Genomic DNA, 13,840 nt, shown 5'->3' with positions numbered 1-13,840 from the left:
TCAGGCCTCTCCTATTCATATTCAAATCAGTGCATGGTTGCTAGGATAGTTTAAACCCTAGCAAACAGATTGGTGAAAGTGCAAACTGGGGAGCTGCTAAATAACTGAAAAACACAAGTAATAAAAAATGAAGACCAATTGCAAATTGTCTCAGAATTTCACTTTCTACATTATACTAAAATTTAACTCAAAGGTAAACAAGCCCTTTAAATAAGAGCTGAGATGTGGACTGACTGGTGATTTTAGAGGTGAAGCATTGCACCCACACTGAGATTCCTATGACTAATAGCACCCTAGATATTGCTTAATTACAACATAGGCAGAACATATTGTCAGCACAAGTCCTGTTCTTTGCTAAGCATTAGGTTTGCTAGGCCTCTCTTATACGGAGACGTCATATACAAATGGTAAAAGTGCTGCTTGCAGGACCCCTGGACTAGCCCCCAATACCATTTCCCAAGGATTTTAGCAGTTCTCTAGGTTAGAGTCCTGCAGCGGGTCGGGTACCTGCGGGTTACCCGCAAAAACCCGTGGTGCCCTGCTGGTTGCGGGTAGAAGCTCCGGGTGCGGGTATAGACGCAGGTTGGCGGTTCTGCAGGTTTACGGGTCGGGCCGCGGATTTTCTCAATAGCAATTTTTACTTTTTCTTATCACGTCTACTTCCGATGATGCCACTTCCGGTTTACAATGACAGCACTTCCTGTTCCTTGATGGTCAGTGGGTCACGGGTCCGGGTTGCGGATAAGGTACTCGTGGGTCGGGTAGCGGGTAAGAATGCAGGTTGCGGATTTCAGGTTGCTGGTACAGGTTCCAAAAAATGGACCCACGCAGCACTCTACTCTAGGTTATTAACTTTCACTGCATTCTCCACCTTGTAATAAAAAAAGGCAGAAAGAATTATTATTCTTTCTGTCTTTTTTATATTTTTTATTATTTTTTGTGCCCCTGATGAAGACCTTTGTAGGTCGAAACGCGTAGGGCGACATGCTGTTGCCATGTGGGGTAACTAGCATGCAATAAATTTTCCTTTTTTTGATTTAACAGAGTGTACTTTCCTTATTTTTTTGTTTCATGCATGATTTATTGGAGACTACCGATGGGCAGCTTCCTTTAGGATTAGCACCTCGCATATATTTGATTTTTTGTATTTTCCGATTTATAATTAAGGAGTGTGCGCCTTCTGCTTTTGATGTTTTGTATGTATTTCTCCACCTTGTGGCTGGATTTATAGGCAATTATTTATAAGAAAAAAACCCCAGTAAAATATAACAATTTGATGTCCTTGATGCTTAGACAACAAGAAATAGCAAGCAAGCTTATTTGTATATTTCGTTTGAAAAAAGACAAACGGTCATCAAGTTCAACATTTGTCTAAATGAAACCTTCCTGGCTGTGAGCTGATCCAGAAAAACCCCAAAAAAAACCCGGGTTCTTTACCTGTGCTTATACAGTTGTTCTATGCCAGAGTACTGTGATTTGTAAAGTGTAAACCACATTCGGTGGTATCACTGTGCTTGAAACTCTATATGGTTTGTAAGTTCACATGCATCCCATATATATAGCAGTGCACTTATCTTGTTTATTAAAGCTGTACATGAGAACACTGAGAACTGCTAGTTAAAGGGATCCTGTCATCAGAAAACATGTTTTTTTCAAAACGCATCAGTTAATAGTGCTGCTCCAGCAGAATTCTGCACTGAAATCCATTTCTCAAAAGAGCAAACAGATTTTTTTATATTTAATTTTGAAATCTGACATGGGGCTAGACATTTTGTCAATTTCCCAGCTGCCCCAAGTCATGTGACTTGTGCCTGCACTTTAGGAGAGAAATGCTTTCTGGCAGGCTGCTGTTTTTCCTTCTCAATGTAACTGAATGTGTCTCAGTGGGACCTGGATTTTACTATTGAGTGTTGTTCTTAGATCTACCAGGCTGCTGTTATCTTGTGTTAGGGAGCTGCTATCTGGTTACCCATTGTTCTTTTGTTTGGCTGCTGGGGGGGGAAGGGAGGGGGGTGATATCACTCCAACTTGCAGTACAGCAGTAAAGAGTGATTGAAGTTTATCAGAGCACAAGTCACATGACTTGGGGCAGCTGGGAAATTGACAATATGTCTAGCCCCATGTCAGATTTCAAAATTGAATATAAAAAAATCTGTTTGCTCTTTTGAGAAATGGATTTCAGTGCAGAATTCTGCTGGAGCAGCACTATTAACCGATTCATTTTGGAAAAAATTTTTTTCCCCATGACAGTATCCCTTTAATATTTGAGATATAACTTCATACCCCCATTTGCCTTTTTCCCCCCTTTTCTTTCTACCCCTGCTCCCGCAGCACAGGTATATGCCAAGTATCTTTTAGAAACTGGGGCCCTGAATCTGGCGTTTTTAGGTGGCAGTTGTAGGTGCACATTCATTCCAATGTGTTTCCCACACACTGTTCACCTTTGACAGTTGCACATGCCATTGAGTTCAGTCACTAGGACTTCCCACCCCCTGAAAATGAAATGGTAGAAAGAGACGTTGTCAATGTGAGATGAGCCTGAGTCATAGAGGGAGCCGCATGTATCAGACCACAGGCCACGCAACGTGCAGCTTCCAACCTTACCCAGCCACCTACTGGAAATCCCTATGAGGAACTGCTCTGTAAGTACAATAATAACAACTAATGCTCTAAAGAAGAACACTCGGTGGTGGTTCTGACAGGCCCACATGTATCAGCTCACAATTGCTTTGCATGTTATGCTTTTCACCAGAATGAGGAAAGGGATTTTGGTTTTGCTTTCTCATCACGGATTCTTTGCATATAAATCTGGTGGATAAATGGTAGAGCCCCCATCAGCTGAAACAATAAAGTCTTCTTCCTTCAGAAGGGGAACATTGCTCCTTACATAGCAGAGTGCAGTTCATTCTAGCAGAGACCGTAGCCCACTGAATGCAGAAGATTATGTTGAGGTCAGGATTCCAGTCTGAGCCTTAAACTAGGCCTAAAGGTTAAAACACTAGGGTGGCAGTAGGTTGGGCAGCTCCAAGAGAGGCAAATCTCTGGGGCTGGCGAGTGCCTTTCATAAAAATCACACCAGCCTGGGTAACTTTCTTCTGCGCCAAAATGTTGCAACCCAAGTATCCCCTGCACTGCCCTGGTTCAACCATAGGGGTTATCTCGAAAAACGAGAGAGGTGTATGGGATACTTGGGGAAACACACAACATGGCCAGGGAGTATATTGAAGAGTTAAGGAAGCTTAGCCTCCCCAAGAAGAGATCATCTAATATAGAATACAATCTATATTCTCCAATGGAAACCCACAGGGGCTCATTTATAAACTGCACAGTGGATTTATTTGCCCTGCGCATGGCTATATTTATAAAGCTGAATAAGAGTGTGCAAACAGAATTGCGATTTTTTTTTTCAAAATAAGAGCTTTTTAAATTACGCCACAACTTTGGTGGAGGATAAAATATTCGCGAAATGGTTAGCAAATTGCAAATTGACGTTACTGTCAACAACAACCTCGCACAGCGGGCGCACTCACGCAAACACCCGTCTCATTTGCAAGCCATTCGAGAAAACGTATTCACAATGCGAATTCAGAAAGATGGGCAGAGCAGTGCAATTTATTGGTGTTCAGGAAAAAGCAGGGGTAAAACTACCATTTGCGAATAAATATGCGCTGCGCGAACTTTATAAATGATCCCCGGAGAGTTTGAATCTATAATTCTCCATTCATTTTTCCATGTTAAGTTATTGTGTTGCGGAGTTGACTGTGATCACGGTTGAGATCTCCAATCTTTTTCCTTTAGTCTCCGCAGTTCACTGGTTGTTCTCCTGTTCCTTCAGCGCTGGTCCTCTCCATGTCAACCTTGTCTGTTTTGCATTGCTGCTCGCTCATCTCTCTGCCAACTTCCTAGCACTCTGCCATCTGCTTCTCAGCTGTTCTGAATTGCCTCCCTGCCATATCAATCAAGCTACAGATCTCCAGTTTGCTCAGCTCCTATTCTTGTGCCTACTCCCTGCCCCAGTCTTACAGCCGCTCCACTCCAGTGTCTGCAAAACCCTACTTAATGTGCTGCGTGATCACCTGTCCTGGTATAACTTGGCCTGTCCTTTGATCTGCTTATGCTTTTCCATTGACTACTTGGCTTGACCTGGCTAAGGACTGCTTTTGTATTAAACCTCCTAATTTGGCTACTTACCTTGCTACATGCCAAATCTTCAATACACTCATGGCCCAGGGGGCGCCTGAAAAAACATTTTATTGCTTGTTAGAAAATCAAGTAGATCAGAACTTACCTTCACAGCTGTCTTCAGCATCTGCAAGATAACAGCTTATTGTCTACTTCTCAAATCTCAGGAACCTATCTTTATGTCCATGCAGTCTTCAACCTTCATCTTCTGGGAAACCTGTGGAAACAGAAAGAGCTGTAACTTTCTTGAGTACTGCTGTATCACAAGCCATTGGATCAGTACCACTTTAGCTGGGACCTCCCCTGCATTATTGCCTTGTAACACATAATGGTATTTTGGCTCCAAGGTATTTTGCCAAGGACAACCCTAGGAATAATTATGTATCTTCTAACAAGCAAACCTATCTGAATATTTTGTAGAATGGGTGCTTCATGCAATGAGCTATTTCCTCTGACTTTTACGTTATCTTTTTCTCCATTTCCTGTTTTTCCACCATGATTCAGCGCTATATTTCTGTCTTCCTCTCACTTTGTTCTCTGACACCTTCCTTATCTTCCTTTATGCTATGCATTATGGTGGTGATGATTCTAAATAATTATCCAGTGTAATGATGAGTAGCAGCACATAATACTTCTGGAGTATTGAGGGCTGTGTCAGTAGGACACTAGAAGTTATGATGGTGGTCTGGAGGAGACATAATAATTTAATATATGTAACTCCTGCCCAAACCAGTATTCTTCTTTCTGTCATACCATTTTAATTGGCTGAGCTTTAATCTGTTGCTGGAATAGAACATAAATGCATCAACAAAATAAAAAACACAACAGAAAATGAGCCTGAATTGGCAGTAAAAAGAAACTAATCAGTGCAAGTAGAGAACCAACAAGCATTTCTCAGAAAGGCCAAAAAGGATAAATACTCCCACTACAAAGACCAACACAACCACATTTCATGAAAGTTAAAAAAAAAATCAAATTTTCCAGGTGTGTGCTTTTTTTCGTATTGTGAGTAATATCCATTTTCATGAGCAGGGTCATTAAGTGAGTCACAGCTCAGTATGGGGAGGGGGGGAATAGCGTCAAGCACACGCGTTTCATACTGACACTTATTCTCATATGTTTCAGCGGCAAAGGAAAACTACAGTTACTAGAATAGGACTAAACTGAAACCCTGCTCATATACATGGAAAGTGAAAGTCAGTCTTTAATAGTATGAAACAGTATTTGTTATCATTTTATACAACAGTTATCAGTGTAGTTTTGTATGTGTCCGTCAGGCTGTTCTCTCCATATCAAACAGTATAGCCCAATATCATATGTCTTCTATTGGTATCTGTAAACAGGGCAGGATTTATAATTAGGCATGGGCCTAGAGGCATATGACAGTGATGGAAGTGGCCCATGACTCCAGGTAAAGATGGTGGGCAGCTCCAGTTTGTGGTCAGTATAGGGCCGCATCAGGGGGGCACAGGGGGTACTGTTGTACCGGGCCATAAAGTGCCCCCATAGACAGTGCCGAACCTCTGATGTCCCAAATAGCCGAAGTCCTGAAGAGCTGAAGTCCTGAACGGAGTTGAAGCCGCACAAAGACCAGGAGTTAAAGTCTCGAAGCTGCGAAAAGACCCAAAGCCACAAAAGGAGTCCACGTTCAAGTCTCGAAGCCACGAAAAGAGTCAAAGCTAAAGACCCAAAGCCACGAGTTTAGTTCAACTGAACACCAATGTGTTTTTTTTTTTATTTTAGTAAACTCTTGGCCACCACTGTATTATTTTAATACTCCATAGGCCCCTTCCACAAATGTTTTCTTAAAAAACATTCTCTGGGGCCCCAATGTTTCTTTTTAACTTGTATGCGGGGCATGGCCACCATTGCTTTTTTAAAAACTTTTATGGGGGGCCCAGAAATTTTTTTTGTATGGGGGCTTGTATGGGGGCCCGCAATTTCTAATGGCGGCCCTGGGTCAGTATGTTAGATAGTGAGGGATGCTACGTCATTGATGCTCTGGGTCATTTGATGTTGGAGGTCTCTGCCATTGTGATGCTGTGGGTTGTTGTGCCATTTGGTGAATTTGGTCACTGTATGGGGTGGTCGTGAAATTGTGGGCATGACTTAGGGTAGGAGTGGTATAAGGAGCTTCAGTGTCTGTGCATACTGACTCCTGAGATGTAAAATAGTTGTGTTTGTACCCAATAACCAACATTAGGAAAGCTTTACAATCACGAAGTTTGGAGAAGAAAGACATATTTGCCCATTCTGAATTGTTCCAAATAGTACTTTCCAATATAGGATTTTGGCTTATTCTGGTAGGGTTTAGTGAACTATAAGAAATAAGATGTATTCCCAATGACATGGACAAAAGGAAGTCGGGCTTTGTTGTGTTCATTCCTAGAATGTTGGTGCAACAAAACTAGACTTTATACATTTAGCCAATTACTAAAGTATTTACAACAGAAGTATCTGCATTTTGAGCAGGCGCCTAAATTGAATACTAAAACAACATATTACTATATAAACACATTTGTCTTATCAGCGGTCCTTTTTTACCAGCAGAGATTTGACTGAATCCTGAATTTGTGGCAGTTCTGATATTTTACTAGTGGTTTTAAGGTTCTGGATTGTTTTCAAAGAGTAATTTAATGCAGCGTGGGGCTCTGGTTATTTTGGAAGAATGAGATCAGAACTGCCAGTGTTGGACTGGGACACCAAGGGCCCACCCAATAAACTTTGACCAGGGGCCACTCTTAGTACTATTAGTCTTCCTTTCCTCATTCAACCTCTTTTCTCCTAGTCACTTTTCTTTACATACTATAATACTATAAGCTATTATTCCATCTATTTTGCCATAGAAATAGGGGATGGCCATGCCAAATGTTTAGCAGTATGAGGGCCCACTGACACATGGGCCCACCGGGACTTTTCCTGGTATCCCTGTGGGCCAGTCCGACACTGAGAAGTGGAAAAAAGAAGGAAGGGGAAGTTTAGAATAAAACAGTAGGGGAAGGAAGGATGGAGAAATTTGAGATTACAAGGAAAATCAGAGCAGAAAAGAGAATGGAATAGGGCTGCTGAGGCTCACAATTGGCCTCTCTGCACTAAAAGAGTTTAAAAACCTGAAAATTTGGTCCTTAAAGGAGAAGGAATACTATTTTCTACTTGGGGGTGACAAGAGGTGGGCACCCCCAAGTGATTACTTTTACTTACCTGACAGCCCAGCAGAAAACCACACTGGCCCGGGGTTCTTGTAGTGAGCACCGCTGAGCGATCCTCCTCCTGCTTTTTCGGTTTTTCAGTTTCCCAGGGCAGACGCAGTAGGATGAAATAGCGGCTTTTTCGTTAAAGTTCGGCTTTTCTCTCTACTGAGGATGCGCAGCTGCGAGAAGACCCGAAGAAGCTGCAAGAGAATCACTCCATAGGGAAAGGCAGAAGAAAAGAGGAGGGAAAAGCCCTCTGATGGGGCACCTAAACCCCTAGTTATGATCAGAATATCATACCCCTATGTTATATTCATTTGTGAACTTAAAAAAAACCTTTGATAACGTTGTAGATTATTGTTTTTTTTATAATGTAAACGAGAAGCCTGATTTTACATTTCCCAGAATTGGCACCGGTTTTATCGGTTTCAGGTGAGCCGCGGTTTTGTTTTTCCCTGGAATTGACCCCGTTATGATTTTACGTTTCCCCACGGTTTCTTGTGCATTTGAATTGATTTATTTTCATACAAAACGGTGAGAGTTAAGGAGAGTCTCTCCTTTGATCGTCATTTGAAAGGAGCATTTGTCTGTTCTATTTGAAATGGATGCTAAAAACTGAACTGCCTTTCATCCTGACTTGAATTTGGCTTTTTCTTTCTGATTTGATATGAATTTTCTGTAAGTTCGGCAGCTCCACCCCCTCCCTTACTATAGTGCGGGGAAGAAACCAAGCCTGGAAACAGCCGCTAGTTGATGACATCACCTCCCACGGTGGAAGCAGAAACCACACGGCCCCCCGAGATGAGTAAGGAGTCCGAGCCACATTTCATGATTATCACGTGATTTCAACAAGCAGGCACAGTAAATAGGAGAGAGCTGATGTCACTCGCACAATGATCCCACTACTGTCACCAATGTCCCGGGGAACTACTGGGACAGACCAACAATAGCCCCTCTTCATTATTTCCACATAACTTCTGTTGTCTTGCATGAATAGTTCATACCCATAATATCAATTTGGAAATTCATTGGCATAAAAGTCCTGCAGAGAAAGTGCTAAATATATATATATATATACATGCAAAAAACAGGGCACATTTACCAAAACACCAGGGTCAGACCGGGCTGGTGGGACACCAGGAAAAAACCCGTTGGACCCCGGCCTCGATCTGCTGATTCAGTCCCACTCCCTGTCCTGGTGCTGCACCCTAACCTCCACCCTGGGACCCCACGACCCGGATAGGGGTAGCAGGGTCTTGACGGTGCGGAGGAGTAGCCCCCTTTTTTCATTGCAGGCTGTGATTGGCTGGAGGGGCCCTGGGCTCGCGGTTACTGTAGAAGCAGCGGTAATACTTACCATTAGGCGTCGGGACGTGGAGGCAGCATCCCGCCCTCCCTCCCTGTAGATGGGTGGTTTAAGTCGCAGTTGGCGGAGGGTACCTTTACAAGGACCCCCAGGGGAAGTTAAAAGGGGGTATTTCATAGTGAGTTGAAGTAGCCTGGGTCCTCATGGGAAGGTAGGCAGCCTGGTTTAGGGCTTGGGAGAAATGGAACAGGAACTATCTTGACAGTTGGGGTACAGCCACCCCACCCCCATTCCCCCGGGTGGGGGAATAATGTTATAAAGGTTTGTTATATAAACGGTTGGTAAAAGGTTAAAATGTTTTACATGTTAATTATTCTTATTACTGTGTCAAAATCAACAACTGAGGCCATCTCTTTCCAAACCAGTGGTGTGTGTATGTATTATTTATGTATTATGTATTATTTGGGGGTAGAAGGTATGTGGTTGGGGCGGAAGGGAAAGGTGCAGAATCGACACTGCACCCGTCATGGCCCTGACAGAGGCTGCAACAAGATAAAATATGGTATGTGCGGGGATACGGCTGGGGCCCCTGAGACGGCAGCCCTGGTGGGCTCTGACCTCCAGTCCGATGCTGCAAACCACACACATTTTGGGGAATGTTTACTAAAAATTATCTTAGGTTAAAACAAAGTCGGCCTAACTCCCACCCACAAATGTAACTCGTTTATCAAAAAAAAACAAGCAGCAAGAAAAAGTCGCAGCAACAAATTCGCGCGTCAGTTCCAATTGTCCGGCTTTTTCTCATTGATGAAAACCAGCACGGATCACGATGTCGAGAAACATCTTGAAGGACATCTGGCGATGGTTACCTGGAATGGTTTGAGATGGAGCATTTTCGGATTCTTATTTTTAGCAGCTTTGAGGAAGGGGATCCCTTATCCAGAAAGCTCCGAATCTTGGAAAGGCCATCTCCCACAGATTACATTTTATCCAAATTTTAAAAAAAGACTTCCTTCTTTTGTGTAATAATAAAACAGTAGCTTGTACTTGATCCCAACTAAGATATAATTAATCCTTATTGGAGGCAAAACCAGCCTATTGGCTTTATTTAATATTTATATGATTTTCTAGTAGATTTAAGGTATGAAGATCCAAATTATGGAAAAAACCCAGGTCCCGAGCATTCTGGATAACAGGTCCCATACCGGTCATTGATCCCAACTAAGATATAATTATTCCTTATTAGAAGCAAAACCAGCCTATTGGCTTTATTTCAGGTTTACATGATTTTCTAGTAGACTTAAGGAATGAAGATCCAAATTATGGAAAGATACGTTATTCGGAACACCCCAGGTCCTGAGCTTTCTGGATAACAGGTCCCATACCTGTATAATAAATCTCTAAAAATTCGAGTTTGCACCCTTTAAAATCTTGACCAGAAAAATTGGAGTATTAGTAAATAGGCCCCTATATATATACATAGAGGAGTAGATGGTGCAACAAAATATACATTTTGACATATAAGAGTATTTTATTTTATGTGTTTAAAGAACAAAGAAACCTAAAATCATGGCAGGGATTCTAGTCAGTCACCCTCATATTCTACTGCCATTACCAAGTACAAGATTACTAAAGATATTTGTGTCCTTGCAGCACAAGGATAATCTGGGAGGTAAAAAAAATGGCTGCAGTTTTTTGGAGGAAGAGGAACCCGGCATGGGGTAAAAGTTGAGCATGTAGAATCACTCTGGGGTGGCAATAATTTGACCCCCAGTTGTCTTTAGCCTTTTACTCCTTTATGCTCGACCTATATTTCCTATTTATGGCATCCTTATTGCTTTGTGTTGGTTTTTAGGGCAGTCAGACCGGGACAGGCTCAGTCATAGGCAGCACATTTAGTGGTTATTTGAAGGGGAAGTAGCTGCAGGCAGGAAAGAGAGTTTTCATCGCGGAATTTCTTCTTAAGAGTTCCAAGTTGATCACAGTGCTCCGTGTGACATTTGCCTAGGGGCATCTACGAATTGACAAGTTTTATCCGTTACGCATCTTTTCCCCCTAAAATTCCAGTGTAAACGCGGCAATGGAAGTTGAGTCCACTGCGAATGCACCCAGCAGTGATGTGCAGGCCAGCCCGATACCCGCAGGTTTACCCACAGGTCGGGTGGGTTCAAGCCGACCTCACTCCCCCCGGGTTTGGGTTGAGCTCTTCTACCTGCTCTCCCCACCCGTAACCTTACACTGCCGGCTTCTGACTTTTATAGGTGCATGCCTGTCCGCCCCAGCTCTTTTGTGACATCATCGGCGGGGTGGGTCTATTAAAGGAAGGTGGGAGTTGGGCAGAGCCGGTCCAACCCAGCGAGGCACCCTAGGCAACCTGGCCGGCCACGGCGTTGGCTTAGTGTGTGCTCAATCACGCATGTGTGAAACTAAACGCATGCGCGCAAACGGAAATTACCAGTGGTAGTCAGGGAGACACAGGACCGGACATGGGGTAGGCGACAGAGCAGGTACGTGCCTGGCGCCCCCTAAGCTTTGCACACTAGACATGTGCCTACTCTGCCTACCCCTAGTTCCGGCCCTGAAGTTGGGTGTGGGAGGGCGCTGATATTTATCAGTAGGTCACCCATTCCGATTAGAAGAAAAGAGGTTCTAGCTAAATATTGGGAAGGGGTTTGTTACAGTGAGAGCTGTGAAGATGTGGAACTGTCTCCCTGAATCAGTGGTACAGGCTGATACATTAGATAGGTACAAGGAAGGGTCGGATGCTTTATTCACCAGTAGCTCCTCCCAGCAGACAGGAGGGAGCCAATGAGATTAGAGGAGGGAAAGGGGTGTTACAGGGAGAGCTGGGAAGTGAATCAGGGGTACAGGCTGATACATTAGATAGGTACAAGGAAGGGTCAGATGCTTTATTCACCAGTAGCTCCTTCCAGCAGACAGGAGGGAGCCAATGAGATTAGAGGAGGGAAAGGGGTGTTACAGGGAGAGCTGGGAAGTGAATCAGTGGTACAGGCTGATACATTAGATAGGTACAAGGAAGGGTCGGATGCTTTATTCACCAGTAGCTCCTCCCAGCAGACAGGAGGGAGCCAATGAGATTAGAGGAGGGAAAGGGGTGTTACAGGGAGAGCTGGGAAGTGAATCAGGGGTACAGGCTGATACATTAGATAGGTATAAGAAGGGGTTGGATGGTGTTTAGCAAGTGAGGGAATACAGGGATATGGGAGATAGCTCATAGTACAAGTTGATCAGGAAGGAATTTTTCCCCCTCTGTGGAACATTGGAGAGGCTTCAAATTGTTGTTTTTTTTTTTGCCTTCTTCTGGATCAACTGGCAGTTAGGCAGTTTAAAATAGAGTTCAAAGGTTGAACTTGATGAACGTGTATCTTTTTTTCAACCTAACTTACTATGATCTGGGGCACGTGAGATTTCGTAGATGCCCCTAGGCAAATGTCACACGGAGCACTGTGATCAACTTGGAACTCTTAAGAAGAAATTCCACTATGAAAGCTCTTTCCGTGAGATAGGGTCGGGTGCAAATTGTGTTTTTCTTGACCCCCACATCTCTCGCACCCAGTATGTCAAAGCAGACACAAATAAGGAGCAAGTTGCTTCTGGCGTTTTCTGTTGCTTCCCTTCCAACGCGCATGTTCAAAATGGTGTTGACATCCGTTTCACAGGTCGCAAGTCTGCTATGCCAGTTGGCATAACTCGCTATTGGAACTCTGGGGCTTCCACCAGATGTAGGGTGGTAGAAGAATCTCAGTATCATTAGGTGCAGTGGCAAATTAGACACATTGGCAGCGATGTGGAAGTTTGGGTGCAAATACCATAATGCAACGTGTCAATTTGTGATCTCCGTTGCTTGTTTAAAGCACCTGCACTAACCCACTCCAGACCAAGTTAGCAGCTTGTTGGCCCATGTATTGGACTAAAATGATGGACTTATATCAGGACGGAGAGTTTTGCATATGGGCGTTAATACGAGCAGTCTACATAGGCCCCTGTTGTGATCCAGTCTTTGATCCACCGTACCGTTTGTCAGAAACACCAGAACCATTCATGGGGCACTATTCCAGTGGCATCTTAAGTTAAATTCACTAGGAAACGTGGTTTTCTTCAAAATAAACCAGGAGAACCACGGCTTTCAATGAAGCCAAAGCAGACCCGTTGAATCCATCTGCAGCGAGTACAGGAGCAAATGACCTTCATTTGGCACACTGAGTGGTTTGCCCGGGGGGTCGGTGCTGTGGGGAAACGTATTTTGATCTGCTAATAGAGAGAACAGGAAGATGGGCAGTCAGCAAAAGTGTGTTCTACCAAGGGTGCCCGTCGAAATGCAGCAGGGAAAGAGTTAAAGATGATGTTTGATAAGCCCTTCTCTAATGATTCTCTGCCTTAAGGTGAGGAAACAGCACAAACCACACACACCACACGCTGTCATCTCAGCCCTGTCCCCTTCCTTTACTCGGCACCCGCTCTCTTCTACTCCCTCTCGGCCCCAGGTCCCAAATATACACCACATGCTCTCGCCCCTTCTACAAATTCACATATACCACTAATTCTCTTAGAAATGATCCATCACACCCCCCTAGAATGCCAATACTAATGGACTAGTCAGTCTCTCTATAACCTTGCCATGGCTCCAGCTCCCACAGCTGCGGATGCCCCTGCATTTGAATTCTTACATCCATAATATAATATAATATATATATACTGTATATATGGGATATATTATATATCCCATAAGTCAGAGCAATCCACATCATCAGTCCCATAGCATAAGGACAGTTTGCATGAATGTATATTGTTTGGATAGACAGGAGAATGGACAGACTGGACTCTATAGAAGTGGTTCCAAAGGGGGACCCAGAGCAGCGGCTGGAGAGGTCCAGCTTGTAGACCAGAGATTTGGGAGAATCTCTGCAACTCTAGATACTCCTGCAAGTCCAGCTTGAGGGTTAATGAGAATGAGGTTTGTGGTGAACATTTTTTTTTTCTGCCCTAAATATTTAATCTGTGGTTGCATCATAGAAACAGCAAAGCTTTCATACAGCTGTAACCTGGGGGCCTTGACCAAATGCTAAACTTCAAAGGGGGGTCCACAACCCGAAAAAAAAGTCTGGAGACCGTTGCTCTTAAGGGATCCATTTTTCTATCT

At 43.6% G+C, this 13,840-nt stretch overlaps 1 protein-coding gene across 2 annotated transcripts in view; it reads right to left on the bottom strand.

Annotated features, from left to right (window-relative positions):
- The window catches only part of tbx21.L (T-box 21 L homeolog), a 68,946-nt gene that overhangs the window by 18,009 nt on the left and 37,097 nt on the right, over positions 1-13,840 (bottom strand). For both annotated transcript variants that reach the window (XM_041576497.1, XM_018234747.2), the window contains one exon: positions 4,289-4,399. The gene's annotated coding sequence lies outside the window, so the exon portion shown is untranslated. The remainder of the gene's footprint in view (positions 1-4,288; positions 4,400-13,840) is intronic.

This window comes from Xenopus laevis, chromosome 9_10L, assembly GCF_017654675.1.
Source record: "Xenopus laevis strain J_2021 chromosome 9_10L, Xenopus_laevis_v10.1, whole genome shotgun sequence".
Lineage (NCBI taxonomy): Eukaryota > Metazoa > Chordata > Amphibia > Anura > Pipidae > Xenopus > Xenopus laevis.
The sequence above is the reverse complement of the archived record's forward strand: the minus strand, read 5'-3'. Positions and strand labels throughout refer to the sequence as shown.